The following is a 21,355-nucleotide window of genomic DNA, read 5'->3' on the forward strand; positions in this document are numbered from 1 at the left end:
CTGCCACAATCTATCTTGGCTATTTGAGGTCAAATTGAAGCTGGGAGTGGGTTGATCAGGTGGAGCGAGAGGCAGAGGCAGTGGAGAAATCTAGAGCACGAGGAGACCCAGTATAAGATCTTGAGGCCAAGAGTGTTGGATTCAACTCTGATGATGCAGGTTATGAGGATGAGGATGATCATGATGAGCATGTCACTAAGGTTCAAACTCACACAGGGAGAGAGGATGACTCTAGACTCTACAGTCTTCCATGACCTGTCTTAGGTGTACTCGTAGGAGATAGACTACTATGAGTCTTTATTTTGATATAGGTTTTGAACTTTTGATTCAATGGATTGCATATTCCATGAATATTATAGATATTTGACAGTGACACTATATTTCTGTTATGTTATTTAGTTTAACTTCAAGTAATTTCCTTAAAAAATTCTCATTCATACTTATGTGATTTATATGAAAAGTTGTGTATGTGTGCAAAGTAGCTTATAATTATCTCAATTATTGTGTATGTGATGTTAATTGGCTAAATGATGCATTCAAGAAACTTAAAATCCTAAAAGATCTTTGAATTTCTTGGGTTTTTAATTGGTAAGACCTTGTTGAGTCTGAGTTCAAGCTTGATTTGGGCTTGCCAAGTCCAAGGCTTGTAACACTAGTTGGGGGAGAAGTAAAAGAAAAATTATAATAAAAAATTGTTGCACAAACTTGAAAATGAATTAGGGTTTTGTTGGTAAATAGATTTGTAACTACAAATGCTTCTTCAAAAATGACTTTGTTTGCTCGAAGAGTAGTGACAACTACACCAATAGTTGGAGAGATTAAATTTGATCATGATCAAATTGCAACCTTCATCTGGATTTGAGAGGGACAAGTACTTTTCACCTAAAAGTACATAAATGAGACAAAATAAAACTAGAGAAAACAGTTAAGATAAACCCCAACAACAAACATACAAATAATTGTTGAGATTCATAATGTAGAATAATTACAAAGGGGTATTTTGCATATGATATAATGATGACAAAATAGAATATCAAACCTTGACATATGAAAAGATAGAATATTCTAATACATCCACATCAAGCTACCAAGAGATGAATGTGTTTCATCAAATCAATTACATAGAATAAGAAAAACTATGGAATTTCACCAATACAGAAGTGAATACAAACTTCACATACAAGAAGTAAGCAATAATATTTGATGACACATTTGAGACATACGAGTAAATGCATTCATCTTTATTCTTTCGAAAATATACAAGATCAAAAGCATTTATGTGCATGGTGTAGATCCAAAATAAATTCTCCATAGTTTCCCCTTTCTCAAAAAGCTCGTCCCTTTACATAACAAATGACTTCGTGTATATAGGCTTTCCTAGGATAACTACCTAGTAACCACTCATCATAACAACCTAACTATGCTTTGTAACTACTTAGGATAACTACCTTGAGTAATCACATAGGATATCTACCCAAGTAATCACTTAAGAGTAGCTACCCTTTTGAAAATAAGTTAGAATTTACCTAACATTTACAAACATTGATCCCAAATTTTAACTTTAGTGACAATCAAGTGACGTAAGTCACTTTTATAAAAATAAAAGATAGCTTGAAACCTATGCCTTTGGAAAATGACTAAGTGATTGATGAAATAGTTGTAGTTTTCAAGCTCCAACAATTTTGTCTTGGACACTTTTTGAAAATCTTGCTGGAATCGGCTACTGTCTGAACTTGTCCTGCTCTTTGTGTAGCAACTTTCGACATATCATAGATCTTAAAGGACTCAGTTCATTATACAACTTGTGCATCATCTCAGACGTATAACATTCAGATTAGAGTTTTTATGATGTGCTTATTCATCTTGATTTTCTTTATCTATACTTTGAGCCATCTTACCATCTGTCCATATGAAGATACAAAACATCAACTATCGAACATTTCAAAGCTCCAAGTTTTTCCCATCGGTATAGGAAATTCCTGTGATGATGAAATTCCATGCCTCCACCTGGCATTGGCTTTTAGCATCTGTTTGGATGTTTCTGAAGCCTTTTTCTCAAATCTATTTTCAATAAATCTTATAACCATCACATGTTTCATGAATCATTAAGTTAATCAATTTGGCTCATCAATTCTGTGAACAAGGTCTTTTTGTGATCTTCATGAGAATGTGAAAACTTTCTTTACAATACGGTGAGGTGTCCTTGCAGTTGTAAGTATTTCTTGTACTTGGATTGCAAATGATCTTTAGAGGTCAGATGATTCTCAACTTCTTTCATTTTCCAATCTTTGACATCATTTGAAAATGGTTCGTGTGTTTTCTATTTCGCTCCTTGTTGGATGAGATGTCTCTAAACTTTCATTTTCGTCAAGAGCATTTGGCTCAGCTGCTATATCTTCCACCCATGTTCCTCTGATTTACTTCATTCTATTTTCTCAAGAACTTCATATCATCATTATACTATCCCAAAATTCTATATCTTAGCAATTCTTTGATTAGACAAGGAAAATCATACTTTCATTCCCAACTAGAAAGATACATTACTATCCCGAATTACTTCATGGATGTCATTGTTACACAAGCTGTCGCCTCCATCTTATTAATAGCAGACATCGATCAGTATATTAATTTTAATGATCAATGCACCATTGATATCCTTGGTAATGTTCAAGTATCCTCAACCTCAAACTCAATGCTCTACAACAAAGAAACATAGAAGAATTAATTTTCTTATTAGGACATCATCCTTTGTTGTCACCCTGGCAGTTTTGATAGTACTGTATTCTTCTGTTTATAACTTGTACATCAGTGTTCATTGGGACAATCGTTCCAGTGAGAATGTATAAAATTTGAGTAGGAAAGCCATATCCAAAATTTAGAAGAATCCAACAGTTTAATTAAAAGTTATGAACTCCATACCAATACCCAATTTTACTGTCATAAAACCAAGGAAATAATGCAAGTGCAATCCGGTTGGACATCATCATGCAATCCAGTTGGACATCATTTATCTCCCAAATACCAAACCTTTCAGAGTGAGATCAATTCCATTCAAAAGTTATGTTAAGATAGTGCAGTTTCTCCCAAAACATATCATGGTATTTGAATGGCTGCAAGGAGATCTATCATTAAATCCTTCCATGATGTCACGGTAGTGCTAAAGAGTGGTTTCAAAACTTTGGATGGTGACACATCACTAAGATGTTTTTCTTCACATGTTACACATGTCTATAAGTCAGTACATGCATCTTCAAATCTGACAAAATTATCCTTGCAATGATATGCTTTGAAGGATATCGATAGAGCTTCTGTTATTGAAAAGGCAAGAGGAATGCTGGCAGGTTGTGAGTTTCAAAATTCATCTTCTCAATTGCATTTTCCGAATGTTTCTAAATTGTTTTCAGCACGAGTATTTTTTGCATGTGTGTTGACAAAGGTATTTCCAATTGTAATATCTGACAAAAACTTACTGATGTTTCAATGGATGTCATTGTGTTACTCAAGCATCCCATTTTGCGTATGAATTTTAGCTGCAAGATTCCATGAGATAGCATTCTTTCTGTTACTGAAAGGGCGAGAGGAATGCTGGCTGGTTGTGAGTTTCAAAATTCAACTTCTCAATTTAATTTTCTAAATTTTTCTAAATTCTTTTCAGAATGAGTATTTTCTGCACGTGTGTTGACAAAGGTATTTCCAATTGTAATATCTGAAAAAAACTTACACCAACATGTTTCGATGGATGTCATTGTGTTACTTAAGCATCCCATTTTGTGTACGAATCATAGCTGCAACATTCCATGAGACAGCATTCTTTCTTTGAATTGTGACACCTTAGATCACTTCAATAACTAGATAGAAATGATCAATCAACATTAAAATGGTGGTTTGGCCAAATGCTTCAACTTATACTATAATGAATTCTCCATATTCAATGAATATCAAATGGAGTCGCGCAGTGATAGTATTTGAAAACATTCTTTTATTTTGACCCTCGAGAAATGCTTTACAAAATCCATCATGCGTATTCGTCTATCACTTCCTCGTATTCCCAATAATGCGCCCATTTACTCAAGTTAGCTACGCTGTCAATGACTATGTAGCGTGCATGCATGTTTGTGAAGTTGGCTGTCTATGTTCAAGAGGATTTGGGGAGATTGCATTGTGTAAACTAGCTATAATCACTGACTAAGATCTACATCAATCATATTGATGGATGTTTATAATTTGTTTGAGATCTCCATTCAGATATAGAGACAAAAGATGGTGGTGATTTTTGAACGACTTCATATCTCTGATTTGCATTTGATTAAAACATTCTGTCAGTTATTTCCCTTGCAGATTCCTGGGACTGCGACATGTTGTAGGAGGCTGCACCTTGGCTTTATAGTTGTTAGATATACATTTTTGTTAGATGTGCATTTTCTTTGTCAGGATTTAACTGCAAGGGATCTTCTTTATTGATAGGCTTTTATCGATTTCTGGAACTTCTTCCTTTAGCAATGGGACTTCACAATGATTGCCTCCATACCCGATAAGACCTTCACCATCCATATTAATTGGTGAGAAAATATACTTATGGATGGCAATTGCATTTTCTTGCAGATTGTGGGTAGTTATCATAATTACCATTGCTCGCCTTATGGTAACTGCCAACTTTATTCTTACAAACTTTGATCGGAAATTTGAATAACTTTGAGAAATTTCCCATATCACCGATGATATACTTTAATTTAGCTTCTTTGCAATCTTCATTATTTGGAGAATTTTTAAAATTTTTTTCCTGATAATACTAAAACAATCACTTATTGGGTGTCATGAAAGCTGCAAAAACATGTTGCTCACCACCTATTGTGTTTCCTGCCAACTTGGCATATACATTGCCGCCTTTGGCTCATTCGATATGTTAAAGACTTAAGCAACTTCTGAAATTGCCGATACTTTAATTATTTAAATTCACCTTTCATATTGATGCTATCAATGTTATCGACTATGATCGTAATGCACATTTTGACTGTTTTATTTAGTTGCCAATTTATAGAAGTTCATTAAATTGCCGCCCAAGTCTTGGATGCTGCCATCTTTAGGATCTCATCAGAGATTTGAATTTTTTGACAATTTCTCAATACCAATCAATTATATTTATTAGTTAATAAACATTCAAAGTTGTTGAAGTGCGTGATAAATATTGCACACGGCTCTATTGGGATTTAGACATTTCAAAACTTCTTGGGGATGTCTTTATTGTCATTTGATGGCCGGTCATTTCATTTGCATTGATCGGACTTCAAAGTGATTTGCAAAACTTGATTCAAATGATCCTCCTTTACCTTTTGTTCTTGTAATATGGCCTTTTTAAGGGCCTTCTCCATGGTTCGAGGTGCTAGAACATCAACGGCTCCTCCAATCCTATTATTCAGCACCATGATAATTTTTTTGATCTTGAAGTTTCTGTCTTGCTGGTAGGCTAGAACATACTTCAAAAGTTGGGGGAACCTTTCCCAATACCCATTTACTGTTAGGTCCCTTGCTTGAGAATATGAAAGTCTAACACCTTTTGATCATAAAAGGCATGAGGTAACCATCAGTTTTTAAAGATAGTGACAAACTTATCTCACATAATGTCAATGGTCTTAATATATTAAAATAACCTTCATGTTTCTTTTTAATGCTCACTATTGTATCTTATTATAGCTCTGTAAATATTAGAATGTTTCTAATATTTATGTGTAGTCTAGAATAGAATGTTTCTATTCTATTCGACTCTCCTCTTTGTATATATAGATCGGTTTGATCTCTGATTAATTCATTCAAGTATTCCGCCATTTACATTTGTAACATGGTATCAGAGCTAGGGTTTGAACCCTCTGTGCAAATCAACTGAAAAATTGTGTCTTCAGCTACTGGCGTTCTTGGAAAATCGTGGATTTGTTTTCTGCCAATTTTTTTCTTGGAAACCTGTGGCTTAGTCTGTAAATCACAAATCTGAAGGTTGTTTTTTCAAATCTGGAGGTCCTTTTTTTCAAATCTGTTCACACTCAGATCTCAAAAAGTGGGATTTTTTGGTTGTTTTTTCCAAAAATGGGTCTGTCTGTCCTTGCTGGATATTCTGCTCGCGTTTCAGCTGCTGGGTTTTGTTGTTTTTTAACCTGCAAACATCATTTTTCTACCTTTTTGACCTCTTTGGCCACCGACTGTTATTCTGCTTGAAACCTTAGTTTTTTGACTTCGGGAAAATTTTCTAATCGTAAATTCTTGGTGGGTTTTTTGAAATCTCAAATGGGTCTTCATTAGATTTTTGTGGGTGCCTCGTTTTTTGTGCCTCAATTTTTGAGCCAGCGGATCCGAATTTCGACAACATTTCACTTCTGGGTTTTTCGAGCTCTTTTTTGGGTAGTTCTCCATTTTTTCTGGGTCTTTCATTTTTTCACCTCGAAGTTTGTGCCATTTGAAATATTCACATATTATAAGCATCTGTATCAGTAGCATCAGAAGTCGTACTCAATTAAATAGCAAGCTAATGCTGCCCAACACTTATTGCAGAAAGAATCTATCTACCATGCCTTTATGGCCAGCATACCTGCAAATCATGTGAAATCTTCTGCCTAGTACATTGATATTGGTGCCTCTCGACATTTCACTCATAGGCGTGATTGGTTTGTTGAATTCACTCCCTATTCTGACTTAGTAATCTTTGGAGGCGGCGAAGAATACAATATTGTCGGCAAGGGCAATGTTCAGATTCAGTCTAGAGGAAGAAAACTCATGTTTTTTAATGTATGTTATGTTCTTGGCATGAAACATAATCTTCTGTCTGTTAGTCAGATTATGAAGCACTCTCTTCTCGCACTACCCTTGCTTTCGGTCTTGAGGATCATGGTATTTATAGGCTTGTAGATTCAGGTGATTCCCTTGAGCATGCCTTCATCGCCGAATCATCCGCTCTCAGCAGTCTCTGGCATCAGCGATACGGTCATTTGAACATTCAATATCTAGCACAACTTGCTCGGGATAATTTAGTCCATGGCCTACCTAATATTCAGACCCAGAACCATCGCGTTTGCGGAGCTTGCGAAGCAGGAAAACAACATAGGACACCATTTAAGAATGGTGAATCATGGCGGGCATACAGAGTACTCCAGCTAGTCCATGTTGATGTATGTGGTCTTATGAATCCTCCTATTATTGGGAACAGGTATTTTTTACTCTTTGTGGATGATTTTAGTCGCAGAATGTGGGTATATTTTCTTAAGCAAAAATCAGATGCCTTTCTTGTATTTCAGCAGTTTAAAGCTCTAGTAGAAAAAGAGTCTGGATCCTCCATCCGTACTCTTAGGACTGATAATGGGGGAGAATTTTGTTCTTCTTCTTTCTCTGCCTTCTGTACTACTCATGGCATTAGACGTTAGTTCACCACACCTCACACCCCTCACACCCCTCAGCAAAATGGTGTTGTAGAGTGTCGAAACTGTACCATCACAGAAATGGCTAGGGCTATCCTAGAACATTGAAATGTTCCTAGAAAATATTGGGCAGAAGCAGTATCCACAGCTGTCTACCTTCTTAACCGGTCACCCACCCTTGCAGTTAATCATAAGACTCTTGAGGAAGCCTTGTCTGGTCGCAAACCTAGGATCAACCATTTGAAAGTTTTTGGCTCTCTGGCATATGTATGGATTCCTGATGCCAAACCACTAAGTTGGATTCCAAAAGCCAAAAACTTATGTTTACAGGATACAGTCACACACATAAGGCCTATAGACTGATTGATGTAAATACTGATCGTTTAATCTTCAGTCGTGATGTTGTGTTTGATGAGGAATTTGGACCATTTCTGCCCTTTGACTCCCCACCACATTCCGAGATTCAGTCTTCAACAGTCTTTGACTTGGGTTCTTCTATTTTATGAGTCATCTGATGCTACTGATACACGACCTCAGTCACTTCCAGATAATACAACTCCTGCTCCTGCTTCTCATCCAGCTATTCCGACAGCATCTAATATTGGCTCCTCGACTCTTCGGCCAAAATGGTGGGCTCAAACGATTAGTGATCTTCATCTTGATGAACTCATTGAGGGTGGAACCTCCAGAAATAAGAGCCTTCAGCACAACACAGTTAATATAGCTCTTATGGCCAACATTCACAGTATCCCTGAGCTCCAGATATATGCAGAGGCCAAAGGAATTCCAGAATGGGAACAAGCAATGGATGCTGAGCTTCAGAGTCTTCAAAAGAACCACACTTGGGTTCTTTCAGATCTTCCTCCTGGGAAGAAACCGATTAGCTGCAAATGGTCTATAAGGTCAAGTACCATGCAGATGGTACCTTGGACAAATACAAAGCCAGACTTGTTGCTCAAGGATTCACCTAGCGCGAAGGCATTGATTATGAGGAGACATTTGCACCGACAACCAAGATGAGCACTATTCGCATTCTTCTTGCAATTGCAGCTCAGTATGGTTGGAAAGTTCATTAGATGGATGTGAAGAGCGCCTTTCTCAATGGTGAATTACAAGAAGAAGTCTACATGACGTAGCTCCCAGGTTTTAAGGTTGCCGGTTCAGAACACAAAGTATGTAGACTCCAGAAGGCCCTCTATGGTCTTAAACAGGCCCCTAGGGCTTGGTACATAAAGATTGATCATTACTTGGTAGCTCAAGGATTTCAGCGTAGTTCTTCAGACAATAATCTGTATATTAAATACTCTGGTAATGATATTCTTTTTCTTGTTGTCTATGTGGATGATTTGATCATTATTGGAAATTCAGAACATTTGATTTCAGAAATCAAACAGGATCTATGCAAAACTTTTGATATAACAGATCTCGGATTGCTTCATTATTGTTTAGGTATTGAGGTTTGGCAGTCTGATAGGTTTCGAATGCAGGATTGCAAATCTGCCTCCACTCCTATGGAGATTGGTCTGAAATTGTCCGCACAATCTATTTCTCCTCCTGTAGATGAAACATTCTTCAGGCAGCTAGTAGGTAGTCTCATCTACCTTACTACTACTATACCTGATCTCAGTTTTGCAGTCAGCTACATCTCACAGTTCATGACAAACCCCAAGACTGATCATTGGATTGCAGCGAAACGTGTGTTATGCTATGTACATGGTACTTCAGATTATGGTCTTCTTTACACAAGGAGTACTACTCCTCAGCTCAGTGGATTCACCGATTCCGATTGGGCTGGCTCAGTTGATGACAGGAAATCTACTTCTGGCTATGTGTTTAGTATTAGATCTGCAGCAGTTACTTGGACCAGTAAGAAGCAACAGGCACATGCACTCTCCTCTACAGAAGCAGAATATAGAGGAGCTGTCAAGGCAGCTTGTGAAGCAGTTTGGCTTCGGCAGATGCTTGCAGATATGCATATTCCTCAAGCAGGTCCGACTTCTTTGTTTTCAGACAATTAGGGCGTACTCAAACTTGCCAAGAACCCAGTGTTTCATGAATGAACCAAGCACATAGAGCTTCATTGCCATTACATCCGACAATTAGTAGAAGATGGATCTATTCAGTTACGCTATGTTCCTACCTCACAGCAATCAACAGATATTTTCACAAAACCCCTTGGTCCTGACAAGTTTGTTAAATTCAGGGGATCTATTGGTGTAGTAAATAGATTGAGCATTAAGGGGGGGTATTAAAATAACCTTCATGTTTCTTTTTAATGCTCACTATTGTATCTTATTATATCTCTGTAAATATTAGAATGTTTCTAATATTTATGTGTAGTCTAAAATAGAATGTTTCTATTCTATTCGACTCTCCTCTTTGTATATATATAGATCAGTTTGATCTTTGATTAATTCATTCAAGTATTCCGCCATTTACATTTGTAACATAATGTTCAATTCTGTTTTATTGTTTTCCCACCATGTAATAGCTTCCCTAGTAAGCTGGTATGTTTCCCAAGTAGCCTTTGAGGACTTGAACAAACTTCTGATGTGGAAGTGCTTCTCTATTTCAGTCAACCACTCCTCAATGATATCCTCAAACTCAGATCCTGTAAACGTAGGGGGCTTGATCTTCTTAATATCAACAGACAACTCATTGGATATTTGCTTTTTCTTTTGATGTTCCAATTGTGTTGGAGGGGATCTGTTTTCTTGTTAATTGTTAGCAGATGGTTCAGGCTCAACTCTAGGATGGGGTGAAAAATGAGTTTCTTCCTGTTCTTGCCCTAGTTGGGTTACTAGTTCTTTCATTCTCTTTTCCATTTTTTCGATTCTAGTTTGTGTGTCAAGTAATACTTGGACCAGCTGGTCCATGGAACCCCAGTAGTGAACCTTTTTGGATGCCTCAGTTTGCACAAGGTCTTTGTTGGGAGTTTCACTGCTTTCCATTTTGTTTTGTTTCGGTTTCTTGAACTATAGTTGATTCATTTGTCAGTAATATGTTTACATGCATATGTTTAACATTTGAAAGAAGATATGATAATAATTGTTTGTTTAAGAGATGAATGACTACAAAATGCCATTAGTTCTCATTATTCTTGTTGAATGGGATAGAAATGTTTATGTTGCAACTATGACCACATCTATTTATAAAAATTTCCCTCAAATAAGGGTAGAAGGAGAAACTTTATCATAACTTTTAAAGGAAATCAGACACCCTATCCTTGGGTATCCTCTTCGTTCCCTTCCTTGGGCTTATCTTGTCCTTTACAATGAACATAATATTTCATGAGTGGGCCTGTTTGTTTAGTATTCCAGAACTGGATGAGTTCTTTTCTTATGATTCCCTTCCTGGCAAGCGTCCACATGGTTCTTTCCTCCTTGATTCTGATTAGAGAATGGGCTAATGTTTCATCAACTTTGGGCATAGAACATCATGAATAGTGAAATTTGGGGACATTCTTCATTAGAAAGAGATGGACAAGGTTTCTTTTGAGGTGTCATTGGGGTCCACATCCTGTTCTCATTTTAACATTGCCTTTTGGTTTTGAAGACAATGATGAGCCCAAGGTTCAGTGTTGAACCTAGAGCTCTGATACCATATGTAACAACCAACTTTTTTTATTTCTATATTTGCTACGTTTGTTATTGAGCCTTGAGAATAACGTTTTCAGAATAAATCCTTTCTAGCTCTATAATCCAGTTCATTTTCCTCAGAGTTCCTCTAAGTCCAATAGAGATAGAAATTCGGAAGAAGGGCAATATACTACGGAATTTAATAATACTGGCCGACAGAAGGAGAAACCCTAGCTTGAAAATAGCCCACATGATTCCTTGTTCTCAGTCGGCTTCCATTCGTTTTTCGTTCTGAATATTATCAACACCTTGTAAAATTTGTTTACAATTAATATCTTGATGCTGACGAATACTCTGTGCAGAGAACTGAATAAGAAGTGTAGTCAGATACATAACTCCCAGTCATAGTCAGTTTTATGACAATCCGATATCTTTTTCTTTGACTTAAATTTGAATATCCATGAGAATACTTGAATTCTGGGGTTTCATTTTGTGGTTCACTTTACTGATTTAAGGTTTTGATGATTCAAGATGAAATGATTGCTTTGTTCTTAGAACCATAGAGAAATGATCCGTATATTATTATTATATACAATAATTGCAAACAATAATTTAGATATGTTGTTAAGTTAAATAACAGCAAGCAATGATGTAGATCTTATGATTGATAAATTGCATTGGTTGCTGAAGTTATACGACCGCCTGCTTTAGATTTTCCAATGTCTTGTTCTTGTTTTACACTTGATTATTCACGAGAATACTCAATTCTGGATTTAAAGGACAAGGTTTCAATTGAGTAGTATAAAACAATATTTATGCATATGTATTTTCTATCCATTATTTATTTCTACTCTCTCAATCTGATTCGACATGTTCTCCTCAGTTGGTTAAGAGCGAATTTATAGAGACAATATCAAGCTATTTGCTGAAATGTGAAGTGTTTATGATTTTCAATTAATGAAATAATTCCTGAGTTCACACCAATTAAACAACTCATTGAAATTGAGGTAACCATGATTATTGGAATGAATCCATAAGTTTGCAAAGCTTTAACATATTACTAGGCATGAGATTAGAATATATTGACACTGAGGAAATCACCTGGCAATGAAGCCATAGTATGATGAAGAGGTGTGTAACCAAATCAAAATTATGAGGAACACCAAGGAATTCACCTAGTAGAGAGGCCAAAGAAAGGTGACGAGGTGTAGATTTAACCTTCAAACCAAAATCAAGAAATCAATTTTGAATAATGAACTATTAATAGCTCATGCTTGACCCTGTTGTTGTAATCTCTTGCTGTCAAGCTAAGTTGCAAATTCAGCGTCTAGATCCAATCGTTTCCAGACACGAAATATACTAGAAACGGATGCACTTAAAATACCATTTAGATTTGTATCTGATTTGTATTTTCCTTCTCTGAATTGTTTTAATGGATTTCCCTGTGAATCTCGTCGAATCCAGTTGCTATCGGAAATTTCCAAAACGAATCTGAGACATTTACACGAATTAGGGAAAGATTTTTCGATTTTGTGGTTTGCCGTGATTTTGGAACGATTTTTCTATTTTATTAACCTTTTAAGAAAACCTTCTATTTCATACATGGGATTTGCAAAAATAAATAGATGACAATGTTTCCTGTTGGACACCACTATTTGCAGACATTTTTGGAGGAGGACGAACACCTGGCAAGAATCATTTTTGCAGAGGAAAAACAACGCAGCAGGAGGCAAGAGCCGACCAAGTCTTCTTCAAACCACAGGCGAGGCACTTGAATGCAACCTAAAACTTTTCTAAAGCACGTAGTTTCTAATAATTTCTCTCTGTTCGTCAATCGTAATAATTGAAAATCTAAGATTGACTATAGTTTATGACATTATGTTGTTTATCATATTTATTAAATTGAAAATTTCAATTATTCAATAATTTCTAATAATAATTTGTTTATTAAATTTCACTAGTTTCTAATAATAATTTGTTTATTAAATTTCATTACATTGTCTTATTTTCTCTATATTTGATAATTCTTTCTTATTCAGAATTAATAATTTTATTTTCATTTTGAAATGTACAAATCTTTATTTTATATCTAGTAATTTAATGGTGTTAATTATTGTATTTTAATATTATGATGTCTTTATATTGGAAAAATTAAGTTAATCAAAAATTGTATTATTAAATTAATAAAATAATATCGATTAATTTGTATTCATATATTAGAATTTAACAATGTTAAGTTTATAATATCTAGGAATATAAATTAATTCTAATATTTAGTAATTTTTTTGTAAAATAAAAAAACATATAATGAAACTAGTATATTGTACAATGTATTTTAATGTGTTAATTATAAAATATAGATATAAAATAATTAGTAATAGAACTAGAAGTATTAAATAAATAATAATAAAGTAAATTTTCTATTAAAATATGACCTATAAATTTATAATATATGTTTATAATCATGTTAATTAATTAATTTTTAATAGTTGATCAAATATTTGACCTTTACTATTTAATAATTATTAATTGCTTTTTAAATTTTTCATTGACAGGATAATGGCGAATAATGTTAGCTCTCCCACCTTCAAGACCGATCCAAATTCACCTCTATGGAAATATGTCCAAATGATAGAACAAGTAAAAGGGGGTGGAACATTTGTTTGGATATGCAATTTTTGTAATGTGAGGTACAAAAGTTCATATAGTCGTGTGAAAGCCCATCTTTGTGCGATTCTGCAACAGGGAATCAAAGCATGTCTAGGAGAGAATGGTAATGGATTACCACCTCAACAAATAACAGGATATATTAGAGAGCAAGAAGAAGCAAATGCAAGAGTTTCTTGTGGCACAAACCATCCTTTAAAGAAAGGGAAGAAATCAAGTAAGCATCCTCCATCTCATAGTGACTTTCCTGATGTTGTAGTAGAGTCACCCATTTTTGGGTAGAATTGAAGAACCTGATAATGTAAAGAGAAGAAAGGGGCCATTAGAGAGTGCATTTAAGAATGACGCTAGGGAGATTGTAGATCAAAGTGTTGCAAGTTGTTTATATGCAAATGCTTTGTCAATTAATGTTGTACGATCACCATATTGGCAAGATATGTTGAGAAAAGTAAATGAGGCTCCAAAAGGGTACATGGGGCCAAGATATCAGAAGGTGCGTAGCACCTTATTAGCAAAGGAGGTAAAAAGCATTGATATTGCATTGGCTCCTATTAGGAATTCATGGAAACAATAAGGGGTGTCAATTATCTCTGATGGGTGGAAGGATGCCAAAAATTGACCTCTAATCAATGTGATTGTGTTGTGCCCTAAAGGGGTAATGTTTCTTAAAGTTGTAGATTGCGAAGGGCAAGTGAAGGATGCACAATTTATTGCTAACATCCTTATACGATGCATTCAAGATGTGGGCCCTCAGAATGTTGTCCAAGTAATAACGAACAAGGCAAAGAATTGTAAAGTTGCTGGCATGTTGATTGAGACACGATTTGAACACATATTTTTGACACCTTGTGCAGTGCACTCTCTCAATCTTATGCTTCAAAAGTTGAGTAGGAAAATAAATTGGATCAAAGAAATCTATGCAGGAGCTGAAGAGATCCAAATGTTCATTACAAACCATCACATGTCACAGGCCATTTTTAGATCATTTTCGTAGTTGGAGTTGCTAAAGGTAATTGAAATACTTTATTTCTTAACTTTTAAATTTTGTATTTCACAATAATAATTATGAATTTAGTTTTTAAAGGTAAGCACATCTACGTATTTTGAACTTTTTTTTTGTGTGTTTTGAATAGGTTGCCGAGATTCGATTTGCATGCAACACAATTGTGTTAAGGAGACTTGTTAAGGTGTGAGAGTCACTTGATAGTATGGTTATTAGTCAAAGTTGGTCACTATGGAGGCAATCTAGTACTGAAAGGGCTACGAATGTAAAACTAATGATCTTGGACGACACTTGGTGGGAACGAGTGGAATATCTTCTTAGTTTCACTGAGCCCATCATGAGTATGATCCGTTATACTGACATGGATCATCCATGTTTAGGAGAGGTATACAATGCAATTGACTCAATGCTTGAGAAAATGAAACATGTCATTAATGCAAAGGAGCAAGATCCTGAAAAAACTTTCTTCAAAGAGGTGCAGGTAATTTGTGTTGAGAGGTGGAATAAAATGACCACCCCTCTTCATCTTCTTGCATTTGCATTGACTCCCAAATTTTATAGTGATGAAATTCTTTCTATGCCTTAAAGGGTACCACCATATTGAGATGCAGAAGTTAGTGAGGGGTGCAGGAAAGCACTTGCAAAACTCTTCCCCGATTGTGAAATGGAGAATATAGTTACAAGTTAGTTTGCTGATTTTGTGGCTTCCAATGGTCAAAGTGCTTTTGCTCTTCGTGACAAGTATACAAAGGATGCTCATGGTTGGTGGTATCTTAATGGTCATATGTCACCACACCTCCAAACTCTTGCAATCAAACTTTTATCACAAGTAAGTTTTTTGTTTTCCATTTTCCATTATCACAAGTAAGTTTTTTGTTTTCCATTTTCCATTTTCATTGCACTCAAGTTATATTGTTTATTATTTGTAAAAATAACAAAAATTATCAACTTAAAAATTTCAATGATATTTTTTATGCCCCTCACTTTGTTAATATACATTGCTAGTTCCTCCTCATTTGAGCGAAATTGGAGTACATACTCCTTTATTCACTTAGTGAAACGCAATCGATTGGCTGCAAGTAAGGCAGAAGAACTAGTTTATGTGCATTCCAACTTGCATCTTCTTACTCATAGTCAAAATGAGTACAAGGGGACATAAAGTTTTGGGGTGTAGATCCGGAGCGAACTGATTTGGATTTTTCAGCTGCCACACAATCTTCACTGGATGTGGAGCCGGGCAGCCACCATCCTAGTGCAAGTAGCAGTGGGGTTGCATGTGATTCTAATCTAATTACATCAACTAATGTCATTGATGATGTTAATGCTGATGATCTTATATGATGCCTATATCATCGATGCATAATTAGTAGCTACTAAGTGTGCTATTTTAATGCTGCATTTGAACCAATGAACAATGAATTGAATAATTTGTGTTATTTTAATGTTGCAGTTGAATCAATGAACAATGAATTGAATAATCTATCATAAATTCAAGTTTTGACAAATTGATAGCAAACTGATACTACTGTATTTTGGGTTTTTAATATTAATGGAAGTTTTGAGTTTGTTTAGCATGTATGATCTGTGATATTCTAAATTTAATCTTGTTTCTACATTTAAGTTTTAAGGTTGCAAATATTTATATAGTTATGATTTTTAATGTTTTTCTTTACGAATGTACCCAAATGTACCCAAACTCCTCCCAAAAAATGGTCGTACCAGCATATCGTATCAATGTTCTTGTATCTGCCCCCGTACCGTTATCTGCAACTTAGCTGTCAATTGTATGGTGTGTTAAATATCAGGATGCCTAGTGGATGGCAAGATGACCCCTATCTATTTTGGGTAGGGAGGGCCTTTCCTGTTAGAGATCGTGTGGGAATAGGATTTGGTCTGAGGTTGGGTGGTTAAGCCCTTGACAATGTTACACCTCTCCATAAGTTACCGGATGTGCATCGGATAAAGATAAGTCATACATTCAATTGGTTGCCGGAAACAAGTATTATCACTTTTATTTATGAGAAGGTAAGATTAAATAGAGTTAATTCATTGTTACCGTTATTTTACACCTAGATGCAAGAGATAGATTCATGGGTTGCTTTTCATTTATATGAATATCGAATATAAGTATATTTCTAATCTTGAGATACTGTCATAGTTAAGCAATTGGAAGGAAAGGAACTTGAAGCCCTAATTGATTCCGTGGTAGCAGAAGCCCTAATTGATTCCATGGCAGCAGGAGCCCTAATTGAATTTCATGGTAGCAGAAGCCCTAATTGAATCCTTGGTAGCGGAAGCCCTAATTGATATAGTGTTATCAAAAGCCCTAAATGAACCGATGGTAAATGATGCCCTAATTGATATAGTGGTATGTGATGCCCTAATTTTAATTTAGTGGTATTTAATTGTAATTATCATTTGATTTTGAGATAGTGGTTTTTAGATGATAGTCATCATGTGATATTGTTAAATTGGTATTATGGACTAACCCGGGTGGTTGTAGAAGCATTCCCTTGTTTTGATTTTGAACTCAGTTTTCGAGTTATGTGGTTTTTAATTTCTATAGTAATTTCATTTGATGGTGTTTTAAGTATTAGTTAAGAAATTTTGTCTAACTGATTTTAACGATAAATCTTATTCACATGAACATGAATGATGTAACTGTCTTCCTATGAAATTGAAGTTATAACTGTATATTTCTTTGGGTATGTTAGATGTTAATTTAGACTCGGGAAAACCGGATGTTACACATAGCTCCCATCTCGACCATGCTTGGTTGTTGTTGATGATTCACAGGTGAGGCTGTCCTTAAATCTTAGATAATTATGTTTACCACAATCATAATTTCTTTGCCCAATTTGAGCCTTATATGGATATTATAGAGTGTCATGGCATACAATATTAATATCATTTACTGTTGTATAAGAGCACACAATTTGGGTTTTTTTCTGAATTATTGAAGTTTTGAAAAGACAAGCTAAATAAGCAGTTGGGATTTTTAAATCTTATCTAGACCAATTACATGCATATTAATCACAAATTTGAGCAAATTGGAAGGCTTAAACACATGTAGAGATCATACATTTATAGGCCTAATCCGATTGGCACAGTTCAGAATATATTTAAATCGTTATTCAAAAGTAGCTCGATCCCAGAGCTGCACAATCATAAGAAATGTAATGGAAAAGTACATAAAGATTTACGAGCTGGCTGACTAGAAATGCACAGGTGCGTCTAGTCTGAACTGTTGGAATCTGGCTTTTATCGACTCCTCAAATCTATATACTTAAATCCCTACTACTGCTATTATAAATTGCTAGGTATGAACAAGAGGAATGTCTCAGCGTTTATATTCTCTTGCTTTTCTTTTTCTTCGAGCTATGCTTGTTTTAAAATTATAATTCTCTCAAGGGGAGTTACATACAAAGTGACTTGAAAGGTGGCGCATAAGTTACATTCTTGATTTGTAAATTCAAAGGGCCGAAAAGAATAAAAGGCCATAGGACTTTAAAATACTAATGCATTAACAAAAGATGGAATAATAATTTACTTAATACAGAAAATAAAATAATGTTCTAGAAGCTTTTGGAGAAAGTGGAGAAAAAAGAATAAATAGGCACCCCGGGCTTCATTCTAATCATCCAGATTTGTTGTTGTTGATGCTGATGTTTGTTGATGTGCATTGTGGAGCCTAGGGTTTCTGCAATAGTTACAACTGGCCATTTGAGAACGAAAACTCTCAATTGGTACGCAATTTTGAGGGTGTGAAATATTACATGAATTATTGCAATTGGGAGGAAGATACTTCTGTCTTCTATTTGTGCTACATTGAGGAAAATTATTTCAGTTCGAAAAAGCAGGCCGAAAAAGCAGTTCGAAAAAGTAGGCCGAAAAAGTAGGTCCGGAAAAGCAATCCAAAAAAAAAAGCAATCCGAAAAAGCAAATTCGAAAAAGCAAAGAAAATTATTACAGCCATCTACAATCAGGGGCGGCAGCTAGAGAGGCATGACTTGGGCATTTGAGGAGGTTATTTTCTGTTCAGTGGTATTGCAATACATCTATTCTCTAAGGCGACTTCATATGCCAGGTCTGATGTGTATTTTCATAGTTGCCTTTCACTATAGAGTGCTGTTGTAATTGTCATTTCGTATCAAACCTATCGTTCATTAATAGATACATCATTCATTTTTACATTCCTCACAATGGTATCAGCAATCCATGGCTTTAGTTGTATTTAATCATGCATGTAGCGTATTGCTGTAGGGGAGTATTGAAGTTAGATATTTAGTGTTGCATTAGTTTTCATTGGCAGCTGTAGGTGCATATTACTTTACCAGCAATCATCATATTTTGATATCTTTGTAAATGCCAAGAGTCTTGGCTAACTTAGCATGAATATTGTATTGGATACTCATTCTCAATTAAGGAGATACAATTGCTGGTCATTAATAGTTGTCTTTGAGCGTTAATATATCATTTTTAATCAGCCAGTTAGCTTGCATACCAACTTTTTGTTAAAATACCAGTTGGCTGTAGCTGATCATTTTCATGATTAGAACTCATATATGCATTCACTATTGCCAAAATTAGTTGCATATTTATGTTAGGTAATTGTTTAGACAATTTGGAGACTTTTGTAAGCATTCTCTTTGAGGCAAATCCAAACAAGAATCACTGCAACAATTTGAAAAGTTATATCAGTCAGAGGACCCTTGCTTGCAAAGTGTTTGACGAAATGTCAAACAACTGAAGTATAAAGATTTTTGGTGTTGGAAGAAGTTATAACCTATCCGGGTTATTACATTTACCCCTTATGTTTTAATATAATGGTACTCATTATAATTACATATATTTGTATATGTAACACACACACACTTATATATACAATATTCGAAGTATATGTATTGTGTATATGTTGTATTTTGAGTAAAAATACACATACGTCATATTTGAATACACGCATACATACGTATACATGTGTGTACATGTACAATGCATGTAAGTATCATGGGTCCTATTATACTAGAACATGTCTTGTCATTACAAGAAGGATTGAGATTGACCCATTCTTACTGGTAACAATTGTTCTTAATTCATTCCAATGCTCAAGTGAATATATCTTATTATATATGATGACCTAGTTAGCTCATGGTGGATGCTTAGTATACCCTTGCTTGCCTAGCTCATTTTCCTGTGGCCATGGTGGTTAGGACTCGTACTTGTTGGCTCAATGGAAGGTTGGTGCCCAACTCCCTTTTTGCAAATGCTTCCCCCATTCGTTGCACTTTTGCGAGAAGAAATTGAACATGGTAATAGTATTTATCCAAATCATTTTATGCAATCAAAATTACCATACCAAATAACCATATTAACTAACTATTTCCAATTCATATAACATCATAACGATTAACCTATATTTCCAATTCATCTGAAACCATAACAATTAACTAATTTAATCAACCATCTCCAATTCACATGAAGTCTTGCAACTGTATGGAATATTTAAAATTAACAAAATAGGGGATGTAACATATAAAGTGAACTTGATAAGGAATGTTTTTTCTAGATTTCTCCTCTCGTCATTCATCGGAAATTTATTGTTGGTGAACATGAACTCAAACTTGAACTTTGTCATGACATTGGTTGTGGATATAATGTTGACAGTAGACGCAATGATTTGGAGAAATGATCAGAGGACACAAGGATTTTGGTGATGTAGTTCCTTAGAGAACTTATGGATTTTGGAGATGATGTTGATTAGAGGATGTAGTTTGGAGAGGGTTTACCAATTTGCCAGTTTGGCCTGCTCGAGACGCTAGTTCCACTAGGCTTTCATGGCCGGGTCAGCTTGACCGCTTAAAGTTTGGCTTGCTTTAATAGTAGTTCGGCTTGATAGGTTCTAGGTATTCATCAATTTTGTTTGCCAAAATTTGACCATTTTTATTCAATTTTTAAATGTTTATGGAAATTTTTAGTTTTTTCTTTAGATTTTTACATATAAAAAATTTCATTTACAGAAATTTAATTAGTTATTTTAATTTTTTTATATATTTATAAGTTTTACTAAAATTTTATGTTTCAGAATTTTACATTTTTTTTGGAAAAATGACTACCCCATTTTTTTGGTGTTTTTGGTCTTATCTATTAGTAATAAATAACAAGTAATTGGTGCAGAATTTTGTAATGAATTAAGTTACTAATAAAAATATTGAATTTATAGACTTAATATTTTTAATTAGAATTAATATGTTTGGTTATGTTGTTACCAAAATATAACTCAATTTGTTAATATTAATTAATAATTTTTAGTCTCTTTAATAAATTAATATTTAAAAAAAAAAATTTTGCAGAATTTTTTAATAAATGAAAATAATAGTAATAAAATATTAAATTTATGTTTTGTGATTTATTATCTGCAATTTAATCAGCAATTTAAATATACACAACTAAAATCTATTTTCTATAATTATAACGTTGAACTCTATATTTTATTTACTCTCAAATTATCTACATGCTATTGAAATGCCATTACTTTTAAAAAACAATTTGACTTTTTCTTTAATTTTTATATTATTTTGTAAATCGATTGTTTTGCTATTTTTTAATAACAATCTTATACTTTTGGTTTGCCAGTTTATTCCTCAAACAACTAATGTTGCTAAGGCAAAACATATCAAAATTGCATCAGTATCAAACTTTGATTACAT

General features: G+C 34.6%; 1 protein-coding gene across 2 annotated transcripts in view; it reads left to right on the forward strand.

Annotated features, from left to right (window-relative positions):
- Positions 1 to 21,355, forward strand: part of CPSF100 (cleavage and polyadenylation specificity factor 100) — a 257,061-nt gene that overhangs the window by 182,894 nt on the left and 52,812 nt on the right. The window contains exon 14 of one of the 2 annotated variants that reach the window (XR_016362048.1): positions 12,640 to 12,740. The exons of the other annotated variant lie outside the window; for it this stretch is intronic. The gene's annotated coding sequence lies outside the window, so the exon portion shown is untranslated. The remainder of the gene's footprint in view (positions 1 to 12,639; positions 12,741 to 21,355) is intronic. 2 annotated transcript variants of the gene reach the window in all.

This window comes from Cupressus sempervirens, chromosome 3 (genome assembly GCF_028749045.1).
Source record: "Cupressus sempervirens isolate cs-2001-9-10 chromosome 3, ASM2874904v1, whole genome shotgun sequence".
In the NCBI taxonomy this organism is placed as follows: Eukaryota; Viridiplantae; Streptophyta; class Pinopsida; order Cupressales; family Cupressaceae; genus Cupressus; species Cupressus sempervirens.